The sequence below is a fragment of the Lagenorhynchus albirostris genome, chromosome 2 (assembly GCF_949774975.1).
Source record: "Lagenorhynchus albirostris chromosome 2, mLagAlb1.1, whole genome shotgun sequence".
Lineage (NCBI taxonomy): Eukaryota > Metazoa > Chordata > Mammalia > Artiodactyla > Delphinidae > Lagenorhynchus > Lagenorhynchus albirostris.
In genome coordinates this window covers 78,954,008-78,964,551 of record NC_083096.1, presented here as the reverse complement: position 1 = coordinate 78,964,551, position 10,544 = coordinate 78,954,008, and the positions used below count along the sequence as shown (strand labels likewise).

At 42.9% G+C, this 10,544-nt stretch overlaps 3 non-coding genes across 3 annotated transcripts; 2 read left to right on the top strand and 1 right to left on the bottom strand.

The window, feature by feature from the left end:
• The first annotated feature begins 712 nt into the window (after window positions 1-712).
• TRNAH-GUG (transfer RNA histidin (anticodon GUG)) lies at window positions 713-784 on the top strand. Its single transcript has one exon. It is a non-coding gene; the product is annotated as a tRNA-His (tRNA).
• Window positions 785-4,396: 3,612 nt separating this feature from the next.
• TRNAN-GUU (transfer RNA asparagine (anticodon GUU)) lies at window positions 4,397-4,470 on the top strand. Its single transcript has one exon. It is a non-coding gene; the product is annotated as a tRNA-Asn (tRNA).
• Window positions 4,471-10,219: 5,749 nt separating this feature from the next.
• TRNAV-AAC (transfer RNA valine (anticodon AAC)) lies at window positions 10,220-10,292 on the bottom strand. The gene has a single exon. It is a non-coding gene; the product is annotated as a tRNA-Val (tRNA).
• Between the last annotated feature and the right edge of the window lie 252 nt (window positions 10,293-10,544).

The following is a 10,544-nucleotide window of genomic DNA, read 5'->3' as shown; positions in this document are numbered from 1 at the left end:
CAGAGACAAAGGAACATTATTTTCCCCGCTTCCCCCGGGATGAACAATCACTCCTTCCGCGCTGGGCGGAGCCTCTCGCCTTTTCCAGGACAGCAGCGCCGGCTCCAAAGCCTCGGACAACAGGAGAGGTGGAGTCCACGCAGCGCGTTCGTCCCGTGGGAAAGCCGTGCGTCGGGCGATTCTGAAGGCAAAAGGGGAGCCGAACGTCCCCGCCGCAGATGCCAGTGCCCCGGAGACGCCCCCGGGCCTGAGCAGAGTGGGGCCCAAGGGAAGCTGAGTGCCCGAGGGGCTCGTAATGGTTCTTTCTGTTCTTTGCTCCGCCTTCATCCGATCTTCTGCGCGGGGGGCGCTGCCCTCCCTCTGCTCGGCCGCGATCGGTGGGGCGGGAGCCTGAACCAGGGGGTGGGGAGGGTTGGTCCAAAGGGGCAAACGCAAGAGGCGGGAAAGAAGCCAGCGAGGTGGGGACGAGGACAATGAGACTTCCCAGAAAGCACGTGCCGGATTTAGGGAGATGAGAATTGGTTTTTGGTTTTCTTTTGTTCTATCATCCTGTATCAGAATTGAAAGGAAAAGAGGGGAAACCGGTGCTCGGGCATGAGAGAGAGAATAGGAATACCTGCAATTTCCAAGAATAAAGCGGCGCAGTGACTGGAATCCTTTTACGTCATATGACATACATCAAGGGTAGTTGTTGTTACTTGGAATATAGCGCGCCGTGATCGTATAGTGGTTAGTACTCTGCGTTGTGGCCGCAGCAACCTCGGTTCAAATCCGAGTCACGGCATTACCTTTACACCTGGCGTCTGCTTTCCCTTTTCTTACACCTGGTAGTGGTCTACACTGGGTTCTCAGACATGTGACCGCTAATTTTTATCCAAAAAGGAAATTATTTAGGTGTATTAACAGAACGAAACGCACAAATCATTAACGAATAGCTATTTGATGTGAAATCATCATGAGGATTACGACATAGAAAATTTTTACCAACCAAGTATGGATGAAACACTTTGATACATGGATGAAGCCCTTTGACACACTTTCCAGGTAATGCCTATCCACCTGCTGCTACTTGAAACTATTCTGATGTCCACCCCTCAGGTTAAGCTTGTTCTTTCTTCAAATTCACATAAACGAATATATACTTTTTACTATCTAGGTATCATCAAGCAGAGATTCTGAAGTCGAGTTTCTCACTAGTAGGGGAATCACAGAGGTCAGCACATCATGAAGGCAATGGACAAGACTTTGCCCTGGAGAAAGCACCTTCAAGATCATGGTACTTCTCCTGCTAGGTAACTCTAAGTACATACCCCACAGGCCACCATCTTTCACTCAGGGTCATCATCCTCCCCTCCACCTGAACCGAACCACTCTCCACAAAGAAATTCTAGCGAAGATCTCCCAATCCCCCCACCCCTCCCCACACACGCAGAACATACGCGCCCGCCCACCAGACTGACCGCCTTTCGGCAGCAGCTCCAGAATCACAGACACCCGCAGCCACTGTGCTGTCTCATCTACTGTTGCCTCTGCTGGCTTGGTCCACCCTGCTCCCCCTCCTCTTGCCTTACAGTGGACATAACATTTATCCTAACAGGTCTTCTGAGTGAGTGTCCAAGGGAGAAGGGAAAATGTGCCCATTGCCTGGTAGGGACCACGGGGATTCAAAACAGCTGCAGCTGGAGAAGTTGGGGCATTTACCTAGATCACCATCCTATTGCTATTCTGGTGTTGATTTTTACACCTACCTTCTGCTTATGTCGCAGATAACAGCTTTCCCTTGTGGTAGTGAGATGAATTGGAAACTCAAATTACTCAGGGAAATGAATGTGAATGAATGGATTGAAAGAGAATATTTAAAAAATATATTCCGCCCTCCCTCAACTGACGAGTGCATGGAGATGGCAAAGGCCTGGGAGGCCCAGCATGTCCGCTGATGCTGGGCCAGTCATTGGATCTGAACCTGTTGCTACTCGTAACACCTGGAGCCTGGGTCTCTGTCTCTGAGAGATGCTTTGGAGGATCCATCTGCATGGCAGCGACCGACCACACCACCCTGTTTCCTTTTTCTGAGGCTAAGCCGGGATCTTCCTGGATCACAAAGGTAGATATTTTAATGACCAAAAGTTATAAGAAAATATTATTGACATTTTTACTCATCAGGGAAATAAGCATTAACACTATAAGGAGGTATCATTACACACCCTCCAGCATGGCTGTAACTTAAAAGAATTCGTGCTCCAAATGCTGACACAAGTGTGGAGCAATTGCATCTGTAGTGTAGCTGGTTTGAAATCATTCTAAAATACTGTTGGCACTTTCTAATAAAGTTCATCTTGTACCTACTCCATGACCCAGCAGTTGCAACACTTCTATGAATGCACAAGTATACAAAAAGATTGATATGGAATATTCATCAGAACACCAAGAATATTCATCAAGAACACTAATTAACACCACCCCCCCACCAAAATTACTCCAATAATACCAAAATTAATAAGTGATATACATAATATGAATATGTTTAATGAACAAAATGTTGCATGAAACAAAAGTCAGTTACCAAAAATGTACATTCATTCATCTGAATTTCAAGAGCAGGCAATAGTAATCTATTGCAATAAACTTCAGAATAGTAATTAACTAAGTGATCTAGTGTAGGAATTGCCTAGAAAGGGGCTCAAGTGACATTTTTAGGATGATGGCAATTTTCTATAACTTGATCTGGGTGGCGATTACATTTGCCAAATTTCAACAAACTGTGCCTATGCCCTAAAGATTTGTGCTTTTTACACTATGTGAACTATAGTTCAATGATTTACTGTTCCCATAAAAATCAGTGCATGGTGGATGAAGGCAGGTTGGTGTAGACCATGACAACTAGTTTGCATTTTATTGTAAACTCATTAAAAACTCGTTCTCCTTTAGTGTAAAAAATCCCACTAATATTTGAAATATCTTCACCGGAAAAGAGGGCAATCACCATGTCATTTCGTTAGTGCAAGCTATAGACAAGGTTCCTTGAGAGGCGGTATTTCAACTTTGAGGATATGTTCTGCTCAACAGTGAGACAAGGAACCATCCTAGGTTTCACTTTGACTGGCGCCCGCGGGTTTGTGCACTGTGGGATTTACTCCTCACAGCATCATGCTCTGTGGCCAGTGCCAAACTCTGCTCTCCAACCACTGCTAAGGGGCATAGCTGGTGCTGGCATTAAAAGCAAATGGATGGAATATTATTCAGCCATAAAAAAGGAGATATTGCCATTTGTAGCAGCATGGATGACCTAGGGATTATCATACTAAGTGAAGTAAGCCAGACAAAGACAAACATCATATGATATCGCTTATATGTGGAATCTAAACAAAACAAAACAAAAACGATACAAATGAACTTATACAAAAAACAGAGGTAGACCCACAGAGGTAGAAAACAAACTTACGGTTACCAAAGGGGAAAGGGGGGGAGGGATAAATAGGAGTTTGGGATATACACAGTGCTATATATAAAATAGATAACCAACAAGGACCTACTGTATAACACAGGGACCTATACTCCATATTTTGGAATAACCTATAAGGAAAAAGAATATGAAAAAAATAGATATGTATGTATAATTGAATCACTTTGCTGTACACCTGAAATGAACACAACAGTGTAAATCGACTATAGTCAATTTAAAAAAAAAAGCAAATGGAAAGACAGGTCATAGACACTAACTTGCTATAGCTTGGATTTGAACTGAGGTTGCTGCAGCCACTATGCAGTGTTATCCACTATACAATCACAATGCACCACAGGCCTGCAGGTGACTTTCTTGACATAAATATATTCACAGTGCTTTTGCTGTTTTATTCTTGGACACCTACAGATGTTCGTGCTTTTCTCTCTTTCATGCTCTTCTCCGATTCTCCCTCCCCATTCTGTTACTTAATAAAAACAACTCTCATCTCAGAATCTGGCCCGAACCTCCTCACAGGCTTCCTGGGAGGTCTCGCTGTCTCATCCATGCCTCTGCTTGCTTTCGCTGCTTTTCACCTTTTCTCTTTGGACCTGATCTCTTTCCCGCTGCTGCCATACCGAGCACACCTACTAAACCTGCGGGGCAGATGGTCGGGTGAAGTCGGAGCAAGCCGGGAGCCGTTACAGAGCCCACCGGGCGTTCAGCTTCCCTTGGGCCCCACTCGGCTCAGGCCCCGGCCGTCTCCGGGGCGCTGGCATCGGCGGGTGTGGAGCAATGCGCAGTGGGGACGCTTGGCTGCCCTTCTGCCTTCGGAATCGTCCAACGCACGGCTTCCCCATGGGACAAACACGCTGCGTGGACTCCACCTCTCCTGTTGTCCGAGGCTTGGAGCCGGCGCCGCTGTCCTGGGAAAGGCGAGAGGCTCTGCCTAGCGTCTCTGTGGCGCAATTGGTTAGCGCGTTCGGCTGTTAACCGAAAGGTTGGTGGTTCAAGCCCACCCAGGGACGCGTCTTACCCTTTTAGAATGTAAAGGATGTACCAAGGTTTCTAGTCTGCGCATCCTCTCCCATGCTCCACTACTAGGCTCCTGCCCCCTGACACAGGAGGACCTAAGTCCAGATAATCACTGAGCCTCAGAGAGGATCTCTGGAGGAAAGCACTGGGAATCCCGGAATTCACGAAAGAGTAGACTCATCATCTTTACCCTGTAAACTCCTTTCACCAATGAAGTTTCTTACACTGTTTGTACTAGTCTTTATTTAACCCTTTCCATATACTTTTGCAATTAATTTGGTACTATGCTTTTCCTATTACAAGTAATGCTACAGTCATCATTCTTGTACACATGGCTATAGGGTAGAATCTTGGAAGAGCAATTATTCTATCATAGCTTATACATGGTTTTGCATATAATTCCATTTTCTCGCCTTTGTTGGCTTACTAGTTATAACTCTTTCTCTCGTTATTTCATTGATTGCTTTAGGCTTTAGAGCAGACATCTGTAACTTACCACAGGCTGCCTTCAAGCTTTTGTTGTCATGCATTTTACTTAGCATATGTTATGAACCACAAATCCAAGGTTATTACTTTTCCTTAAACTCTCCCATGTTTTTAAAGAGATTTAATTGATAATAAAAAATCATATATTTTCCCATGCAGATACTATGTCTCTTGTCCTTTCATTCCTTTGCTTTTTTTATTTAAATTTTTTTTATTGAAGTGTGGTTGATTTACAATGTTGTGTTAATTTCTGCTGTACAGTAAAGTGATTCATTTTATATATATATATGTATATATACATATATATATATATGCTTTTTCATATTCTTTTCCATTATGGTTTATCTCAGGATATTGAATATAGGTCCCTGTGCTATAGAGTAGGACTTCATTCCTCTGTGTACATCCAGAATTCCATCTGATGTGAACTCTCTTCTTCTTGGAGGACTCCTTTAACATTTCTTGCATTATGGATTTGCTGGTGATGAAGTCTTTCAGCATTTGTATGTCTGTAAATGTTGTCATTCACCTTCATTTTTCAAAGAGCTTTTTTTGGTGGGGGGAAGGCATAGAATTCCACCTTGACTTTATTTTTCCTTCAGTCCTTTAAAAATGTTGCTTCACTGTCATCTCAGTTCCACTGCTTTTGATGAGAAATGTGACATAATCTTTTTGTTTTCTGTATGTACTGTGTCTTTTCTCTCTGGCTGCACTGGGGAATTTCATTTTCTTTTTCAATGGATTTGAGCAGTTTAATTATAATGTGATTAGGTATGGTTTTCTTTATGTTCCTTGTGTTCAGGGTTCATTTGGCTCCCTGGACTGGCAGGTTTATAATTTTCATTATGATTGGAATATTTTCTGTCATGTTTCTTCAAAATTGTTTCTTCAAAAAATTTCTCCTGGTATTTTCAGAGACTCCAAACACTCCTATATTAGGCCTTTTCAAGTTGCTCTACGATTCAATTATGCTATGTTCAGTAAAAAAAAAAAAAAAAAAAAAAAAAAATTTTAACTGGAGTTTCATTTTGGATATTTTCAGTTGTTCAAGGCTTTGTGTTCCCTAATCTTTTTCCCTGCAATGTCTAATCTGTTGTTGATTCACAGATGTTATAGTTTTCATCTCTAAAGTTTGCTTTTTGCCATTTTTGTATGTTCCACACTTCTAATGAACTCTTTGGACATATGTAACATAGTCATGATAACTGTTTAAACTCCTCTCTGCTGATTTTTACATCGTTTCAGTTCTGGTGCAATTTTGATTGATTACATTCTTCCTTTCGCATCATATTTTCCTGGCTCTTTGCATGCCCTGCATTTTTTTGCTTGGATGCTGGACATTGTCAAAATTTCCCTTCTGGATACTAACTACTTTGGTATTCCTATGAATTATCTTGAGTTTTGTTTTGGAGTACAGTTAGGTGACTTGTAAATGGTTTGATCTCTTTGGATCTTGCTTTATGATTTTTTAGGTAGGTCAGTCTAGGGCTGATTATTCTAGGGCTGAGTGTTCTTCCCAAAGGCTCATGAATTATATGAGTAGTCTAGTCTGGCTGGTGGTGGTGAGTACAATTGCCTGTCCTGTGTGAACACCGGCACTGTTCCATGATCTTTTCAAAAATTTCTTTTCTTGGTCTCAGGCATTTCTTCACAAGCATGCTCTAGTCAGAACTCTGCTTAGTACTTGAGGGAGACTTTCATATTCTTGGATTCTCTCTCTCTCATCACTGGACCTTTGTTCTGTGAACTCTAGATGCTTTGCCCTCCACCAACACTCAGCTTCATCTCCACAATCTAAGGAGTTGGTCTCAGATAGCCCTCCTCATGCCCAACCTGGAAACTCTCTGAAAGCATTAATGTGGGCCAATGGCAGGACTCAGCTTGTTTCTCATCTCTCAGAGATTGCTGTCCTCTGTTGCCTGATTTTCTGTGTCTAGAAAACTGACATTATGTATTTGCCTCTTTTTCCCCTTTGGGGGCAGGCAAGAAGGGGAGGGTGAAATTTCAGGCAGGAGGGTAAATCTGGTTTTTGTCATTCCACCTTTGTCAGAGGCTGAAGGCATCTCCTTATGTGTTCCTACTTTGATTTCAGTAGCAGGTGTGCCAATTTGTATTCCTATTTTTCCAGCTCCATGAAAGAGCTTTTTTCTTCATATTCTTGCCATCACAACAAACTTTGTATACATCTATATGATACTCTAACAAGGGGAGTGGCGCCCTCCTGATTCAACTAAGCCCGAGGTACAACAAAAGTCCAGTGTGGACATTACTCAGAGATACCTTATTGCACATGTTCAGCAGCTAAACTTGCAAGATGTTTAGAAAGTCTTCCAATAATTGTAATTATTTTTGGTGGTGACCTACTTATTCAGGTGCAGAGAAGACTGACCAGAATGACTTCCAATTGCTTCATACTAAACAGTTTATGGATAGGAGGGGGAAAAAACACTGGTCTCAGACATTTATTCTTCTTCCCTTTTCTTCATGAATATATTTTTGCCATCTTGGATGCACACATCTAATGATTGGTCACCCTCTTATTCAAGGCTGTGTTAGCATGCTAATGACTGTCTCTATATAATTCCTTGACAGTGTTTGGCTGTTTCTGCAAAAATTATCCAATTTGAGACAAATCACCGTGACAAACAGGATTCTGCACCTGACAATCCATCTTGTGCAGACCTGGATGCCAAGAGTTACTGGTTGACCTTCCCTGGGTTCTTCTGTTGAATCTCATGAGGCTTTTACACACTAAATCTAGTTCTTGGACATTCTCTCTACTCTATTAGTGTGTGTCTTTGTCTGTCTTTCTCTGTCCCTCATACTCTAGGCCTCCACCAACATACCTACTTTCTTCTTTTCAGGACATTGCACTAGATTGCCTTCAATCACTGAGCACTTATTAGGCACTTACTAGATGCCAGGCCTTGCTATGGGGGGAGGGGGAGAGAGATGCTGCATCATGAGCCAACTCAAGGTCTCTGCTCTGTGGAGCCCACATCTGGAAGCATCAAAAAAGGCAGTGCAGCGGGAACATAATTGGTTCCTGGCAGTTTTTCCCAGGCTTATCTGCCCACCTTGGCCTAGGCGCTCTAGAAGTGATAGAGACAAGAGAAGCATAATGAAGAACAGTAAGATGGATGACTTCAGGCCTAGAGGTAGGTAACCTAGAACCAGAAACATTGTTTTATTAAATAAACAAGCACTTTAGGAAAACAGGAGGCTTTCAGTGACAGCTCCCTACTTCCTGGAGCAGATATTCCATGTGTTCTACAATTCTTGCAATTACATTGATGGCCACAGTTACCAACCTCCCATAAAAGTTACCTGAGCCTCCTCTCAACCTGTTCACATATGGCCATTCTCTAATCTATAAAAATACGAGGCAGCGTCATAGTAGAACAGTGTTTCTCATTTCTATCTCAATTATACAGGCAAAGACCACAAATCAATTAATTTAATATCAAAGAACTTAAAGATAAAAATAGACCTTAAAATCAAAAGTTGAGCTGACACATAATAGAGAAATGCATGTTGGAATCATACAGTAAATGATACCCCAAATTGTAAGTGGAATAATTAAGTTACTCTGATTTCTAGACTTATAATAGTAAATCTCCATTTAAAATATATTATATGGTATATTTAATTTACTGGAAAACATGATTTTAAATTTCATAAACTTAAATATTTATTGGATTAGAAATTTCTTGTTAAACAAGTAAAACCAGTATAAAAATTTAGGCAGTTCAATGTTATTAGAATTTTGAAGAGAAAATAAATCCAGGAAAAAAAATAAATAAATCCAGGACTTGTGAAACTAGAGTACTATGCTACCCATATGTTTCATATTATTGTAATATTTGTAAAACAACATAAAGTAGTTTTTAGACTGAAATTATTAAACTGTTGTGATGCATACAAGGAGTCATCTCTAGAAATATAACATTTTCTGTACAATCATATGTTAATTATTAGAATTCTCTAGAGTGTTAAAAGTATTCGAGATTTATCCTTACTATCAACTTGAATTTTTTTTCTTGTACCTAGCACACTGGGTACATACTAATTTATCTCTATGATACAGTAAAGCTAAACTTTTTGGTTTTTCTTCGGAGTTACATTTCAGAAAGAAAGTTCAGTAAAAAGCACCTTGGATGCTATCCACTGGAATCCTTAAAGTATAGAGGCTCTATCAGAGCCCCACTTTGGGAAGTGACACAGCGGAATGAATACATAACTACAAAATCAGGATGCCAGCAAAAGGACACTTCCCTGACCGGGAATTGAATCCAGGTCATGGCGGTGAAAGCACCGAATCCTAACTATTAGACCACCAGGGAACCACGCAAAACGACCAACTTAGTGTCTTCAGGTGGAAACTGTGAAAGTAAAAATTAAATTCCTGAGACGCCTAGAGCAGGAAAGGAGGTGATTCCCAGTGGCCCAGGGCTGAAGGCAGCTGTGCAGGGCTCCCAGCCTTGGCGCCGCTGCTCATCACTTTTCACCTCTCCTGTTCTGGGTGACGCTTTGGGCTCTGAGGCCAGGCCGCAAGGTAACTGGCTGGGTTCCATCCTGGTCTAGCTTTAGCGCTGTGTGCGGCAGAGCCAAGGTCATGCTCTCTTTCTGAACCTCGGTTTCCTTATGTGTCAGGTGCTGACTTGGCTCTCGGCGGCTGATGAGCGATTCCGTCTACTTCCTCATCTCTGAGCTCACTACAGGGGCTCTCCTGATAATAGCACGTGTAAGGACTCCTTTACGTGCCCCTACCAGCTGCAATTCTGGAGCCTGAATTTCGTCTACGTGTCTTTGGGTCGAGCACCCGGTGCGGAGTTGGGTCGGTCTCTCTTGTTCTGTCACGCAAATCAGCGTGTTCCGCAAGCGTGCTGAGGTGGGGTAAGCAAGTGAGCTTCACTGGGATAAACTTCTTGTTTCCAGAGACAAAAGACGTGTCAGCGTGTAGAGGAGATTTAGGCGCCACATGAGGAGGTGAGGGGATTTCCGAATGTAAAGATAACCTTAACTTGGCTTTGTCCTGGGCCCTTCTTGGTCTGTCTGTGGCCTTGTCTTCAAAGTGACACAGAGCAGACAAAGGAGGGATGGTTGCTAGTGCTGAGTGGGCTTTCAGGCAATAAGGGAACTCCCCATGTATTTCGGGGGGATAAAAGTACAGCTGCACGCGCTACCTCAATCCATCCCACTCGCCCCGTTTTTTGGTTTTTAAACGTGAATGTTAGTTTCAGAAAAGAATCGACGTGTTTCCGCCTGGTTTCGAACCAGGGACCTTTCGCGTGTTAGGCGAACGTGATAACCACTACACTACGGAAACAGCTCTTTCTCAGGCTTTTAAGGACACTTTCAAGAACTGTATCTCTTGCCACGACTGGCCACAAATATTTTCGAAAGCAAAGGACCCTGGGAGCACAGGCGAGCCCTCAGGTAAGGAGACTGCAGCTCCCGAGAGGCCCTCATTTAGGGTTCCTCGCCTCCCCCGAAGCGAGGTCCCTGGGGCCCCCACAGCTTCACTTCCCGATCCCGCATCCAACACACAGCTATGCACCGAATGCAGGGGTCGCCACCG